Consider the following 5,796-nt stretch of genomic DNA (forward strand, 5'->3'; position numbering starts at 1 on the left):
AACATCATAAACAATTAAACACCAACCAATATCAACTTGATCACGAATCAGCATATGGTTTGTCTTCGACAGTTTGTTTGGCTGCAAGCCGTTCAGATAGTATAGTAACTCCCATGTACCTGCATAATGTAGTAGTTAGTAACAAACAATGATCACTAATACACTATACACTATTTATAATTATATAATAAAGTAACATATTTTGTTATTTTCAAATTTAAGCACCTTCCAAGCATCAAAACACTAGCTGCTGGATTAGTCCCTGGAGAGTTGAGTATAGTTGATCCATCAATGACTCGAAGAGAATCCACACCGATAACCTTATAATCGTCATCGACCACCTGTCCGATATGGCATCCACCATGATAATGCCACATACTCCTTACGGTGTCTCTGCAATGTTGTTCTAAGGAGATACTTGTATTACCGTGTGGAATCAAGTTATACGGTAGTTTCATGTTAAGATCAAGAATATCTTGGTTTGTCATATTGGATAACTTGTAGTTTGAAAATGCTTCTGTATTAATTGCATCAAGAACGATTTGAAGCCCCTTAACACATTTTTCCAAATCTTGAGGTTCACTAAAGTAGTTAAATGTTACAGATGGGTTGTCGGCTGGATCGAGATTCGCAAGCGTTAGTTCGCCCTTAGATAAAGGGCCATTAATGTTTTCTATTATCAATCCCCCTTTCTGCAAGAACAAAAAGCACATGCTATTTAATATTTTTTTCTATTATGAATCCCCGTTCGGCGTCTACTTTTTTTGTTTTAAGTCTCTGTTTGTTCCTGGGCTCCTAGCCACTGGTTAGGAGGTTCCCGTTTTTCGTTTTATTTAAAAATAAACTAATAAATTTTCTTTTTACCATTTTATGCATAAATAGTTTAAGCAATGTTTCTTTAATCAACATGTTCACTAATTCAAGTTATATTTAAAATACCTCATAGGTGTAGCCCTGATAGTCTGAAATATTCGCGAAGATAAAGTTAAAGCCACTGCCCGCTTCAATATAGATACCAAACGAAGTAATACCAACAACTTGGAGTATAGATTGCTCAGTCTTATTGGGAGCAGGAACGAATAGTACATTTTGCGAGTTATCAGCCATGTCCTTACCAACATAAGGTTGATCAAGCACAACTGTGATGTTAAGGGCTTCAAGTTGGTCTTTTGGACCAATGCCGCTTAGCATCAAAAGTTGTGGGCTTCCTAGAGCACCAGCAGACAGAATGATTTCATCATCCTTGCAACCTTTAAGAAATGCTGTGTGCTTTTTCCCTAATGAATCTTCAAAGACTACTCCATAAGCCTTAGGTGTTGATGTTCCTATTGGAATGTAGCAATACAACAAATATGTCAGATGAAAATAACAAATATGTCAGATGAAAATATTTGTTCTGTTCTTAAAAATATTTAATATTTTATAAGATTTTTGTTGCTTGTAAATTAATATAAGATGTCTATATTTATTTATAGATAGTTCAGAGAAAAACAAAAAGAATAAAGCCATCACTAAAATTTTTACCAATAAAGAACAAAATTTATTAATCAAGAACAAAATCAAACACAAAAGATTTGGAGACTAATCTGTCTATGAACTTACTACAACTAATACCTTAATATACTAACCTCTAGTAATTTCCGTCTAACTCTAAAACAATTAACTAAACAAAATAAATCAAGTAGATAAACCTAATCTATTATCTATTTAAGCCATTAAACTAACAAAACCCAAGTAGCTTTTAGCTCAAATAAGTTTATCATCATTAGCTTTGATACCAGTTAAAGGTCCAAACAATATTGAAAACTAGGTTTTACGGAGAACTCAACAATTCTAGAACAAAACTTTGATCGACTCAGTATTGAACCCAATAATTTTATTTCATGTGGGGTGATAAGTGGGCTTAACACCAATTTTAAAGGGGGTGATGCGATTTTTTTCATGGCCACCCTCCTCTCTAACACTGCATTCTTGGGTTTAAAATACAAGAAAAAGAAATGATAAGATTGGATAGGGGAAGAAAGGAAAAGAAATTATATATTTAAAAGACATTCTCGAGTTAAAATAAAAGAATAGAAAAGAAAGTGTTGATTAAATTTTTGAGTTAGATAGAAAGGAAAAGATAGGAAAAAAAAAATTGTAACTTTACAATCATGTCCTTATTATTGAGTTAGATAGGAATGAAAAGATAGGGTAAATTAGTAATATTGTATATGACTATAAACTTTCCTTCAGAATCAGACCATATTTGGCTGGAAAGTTTTGGAGATAAAAAGCCTTAACTTTTCTTTCCATTCTCTTTCTTTTCTTTTAATGAAAAAACTAAGAACGAAAAAAAAAAATTTCTTATCTTATCTTTTCTTTTCTAAATCCTTAAATAAAAAACTTAAGAATGCAATGTAAAGGTTAGATATCGGCCCCTGAATCAGACTCTTTTATTAATTACACAAAATTCGACACAAGATAAACTAATACAACACCTAATATTTACACCTAACCAATATTAATCCTATTTTAATGCCAGTAGTACTATAACACTAATTAAATATATAGAATAAATATAAACTAAGTTTAACTTGTTACCAAATTAAACTAAGACTTATGTCATACACTTTTTTTCTTAAAGTAGATGTTAATAAATATTCTTCTTTGCCCGTTCAAAAAGAAACAAAAAGTAAATAAAATAGATTTAGACTTTTCTCATACACTTTTTTATTGAAATACTTTTAGTAGTCGATGCACGTATTCAACTCTCGAGAATTGCTGGTAAAAAGTACTTTTCTTGACACTTTCTTAATTGGTCTAGATACATGACACCTTTAAATTTTGTGCTTAATTAGTGTTTCTAATTATTATTAAATTGATTTTTATATTCTTAAACGTGGGTTTGCCTTTCTAAGTAAACATTTTTCTAAACATTTACGTATATATTATATATATATATACGTATGTACTACTCTTGACAAGTTGATATTTTCCAAAACTGCATAAATTAAACTATGTTAACTTGCATACAGGGGTGGCTTGTAGGACAGTGAAAACAAGTTAGCGTTTTAGGCACACTATAAGGCCTCCAAGTAAAAAAAAAAAACTTTATATATAGATATATTATAATGTGTAAAGTAACCTTAAAGTAATGTATTTGTGTGGTAGTAAGCTTGGTTGCTACTAAATTATAGGTATAGGTTATGAGTTTAAAACTTATAATAAGCAACTTTTTTTTAACAATTATGATAGAAAGGCCATAAAATTTTGTTTTAATTTAGGTCTCCACATTTGTTGAGTCGGCCCTGCTTGTAGATATAATAAGTTCCATCATCTGGTTAAGATCATCCGCTTTATAGTGTATACGTATTATATGATAAAATATAAACAGCTCTTAATTTACATGAAAACATACAAATAACTAGAGGCAATAATAAACACCGCTTGTTATCTTTTTTATTTCTAACGGTTCTTGAAAACTGTTCCTTTTTTTAACGGTGCAATACATTTTATTTAGCAGTTCATCTTTTGACCGTGGTAAACCTGTTTTGCGACAGGTGAAACGGTGTAAATGGACGTTTATTTAGCAGTGCCACTAGAATAATTATTATTAGACTATAGTTTTTGAACTAAAGTAATTATTGTTATGCTACATTTTACTATAGTGTAATAATAATTGCTTTAGTTACTCTTCTTCTCATGCTAAGATTTTGTGAATGATGAGGTGTAGAATGAAGGCTTGCCTGTAAATAAGATTTTATGAACAACTGCATGTAGATAAAGATCCAAGCCCTCAGGATTTGCATACTGCAACAAATCCGCAGCCGTATGTCGAGTCCCATTCAAATCGAAAAGAGTACCACCCACTTTGGTCCCAATGAGATGATCTAAAGTGTACCCATTATCCGGAGCCACCCCAGCTTCCACCAGTGCTGCTCGAAGTGCCGTCTGCCAGCTTTGCACAAATGGCTCAAAACCATCACTTTTTCCGCCCATTCATAAGATTCTAAGATCAAATCAGCATCCGTTAGCTTCGCCTCCACGTTATATTGTTCTTCACCACGCGAGTGAAAACCCGCATTGATTGATGTACCACCACCTAACACACGAGGCCTCGCGTTCACAACGCCTTCGACAATAAATGTCTGGGAGGGTGAATCTGGTGATGTGTCAAAGAAGTAGCGGCCGAAGTTGGACACCATGGATATATTTGGGTCGTTGTAAGGCGACTTGCCACGCTCAAGTAATAGAACCGAGTAGTTGGTGGATAAGGTGGTGGCTAACGGGATTCCGGCTGTACCTCCTCCTATGATGATGTAGTCATAGAATGAAAAGCTAGGAGCTTCTGTTGCTTCATGCATGAATGAATAGTTCGGAGCTATAGGAAAAAACAAATAAACATAATATTTAGTAATAAATCAACCATTTTGTTGTCATATTTCTTCTAGATCACAAGAATAAAACTAATAAATTAACATTAATTGGTGTAATTAGAGCATCGATAACGGAGTGAATTCTCCGTGGTCCGTATCTATGTGGATATGGAGCAAACTTTGTTGATGTGAAGGCAAGTTCATGACAAAGTCCATGGTAAAGTTTGCGGGCAAGGACGAGATAGGTGGGTCCCCCATTGCGGGTGCACTGTTTATGTATATATAAATATTTAATAGTTTTTTAATAAGGTTTGTGTAGGTTTTTTGTTGTGAAAGAAAATGAGGGTTTTTAAGAAAAGTTGGAGTTGAAGTGACGGTTTACAGAGGTTTGTTGTTGTGGGTGTTTGAAATCTAGACTCCGTCTAGAATGAACTATGACGCGAGGAAAGAGATGGGAGAGAGAAAGGGAAGGAAATGAGGAGAGAGGAAGTGGTTGGTGGTGATCTGGTCGCTTTGCCTGGAGAAGTTTGCTATTGTGAATGCTTTTAGGAAATAAATCAATGATTAAGATTGCGTAAAATAGAGTGCATACGTACGTAATTCAGCCATGACAAAACTGAGTAAGCAAAGAGCGGAAACGAGAGCACACAAGATTGTCATTCTATAAGATCTATGAACCATCGTGCTAACTATGTTGAAGACGATCAATACATAACCTTTTGGTGATTTGTGTGTATGTATGATAGTGGAAAGAAGTTAATTCAAAGCTATATTTATAGTGAAATTAGTGTTAACAGGTGAAGGTGGAAGTTAATTAAAAGTCAAAGCATGACCGAGTAGGTACAATTTTGATATTATTTGAATAAACAAAAGAGGCTGCGTTCCACTAAATTATTTTTAACTTTACCTAATCATGTAATTAATTAAGAGGGCGAGCCATGGAGTAACTGATAAGGTAGTTGTTTTATGACATTGAGACTACCGATTTAATCCTCTTGCACAAAAATGTACGTATGATAAGACTATGTACATCAGATCGCTAAGCGATCTGGCCCCAACCCGGACCCTGCGCAAACGTGGAAGCCTAGTACACCGAGTACGCCCTAATCATGTAATTAAATAAAGCTGACGTTAAGTGATATCATTTTGCAAGTAGGTTCAAAACTTCAAATAATGCCATAAACAAACTTTATGTTTCTTTAACCCCTTTGAGAAATAATAATACTATAATTACTTTTGAAGCAATAGAGAGAAAAAGTTAAAAATAGGATAGTTATAAAAGTAATATTTAATATAGATCATATACAGTTATACCTCATTATTAGGATACAATTTCATATGATTTTTTTTTGCCAAGAATGGTATTAATAATTAAACTAAAAGTGACGACGCGAAGTGTGTCACACATAGGCTATAGAGATGTATAAATAGAATGATA

The 5,796-nt window shown here is 33.4% G+C and overlaps 1 pseudogene across 1 annotated transcript; it reads right to left on the reverse strand.

Moving 5' to 3' along the window:
• On the reverse strand, positions 1-5,039 carry LOC143580910 (protein HOTHEAD-like; annotated as a pseudogene). Its single transcript, XR_013143742.1, has 5 exons — positions 4,955-5,039; positions 3,719-4,363; positions 940-1,321; positions 226-692; positions 1-119 (listed from the first exon to the last, which is right to left on the reverse strand). The product of XR_013143742.1 is annotated as a protein HOTHEAD-like (transcript).
• Positions 5,040-5,796: the final 757 nt, after the last annotated feature.

Source organism: Bidens hawaiensis, unplaced genomic scaffold (genome assembly GCF_021521415.1).
Source record: "Bidens hawaiensis isolate Kalapana, Puna unplaced genomic scaffold, B.hawaiensis_p1.1 tig00030763_1, whole genome shotgun sequence".
In the NCBI taxonomy this organism is placed as follows: Eukaryota; Viridiplantae; Streptophyta; class Magnoliopsida; order Asterales; family Asteraceae; genus Bidens; species Bidens hawaiensis.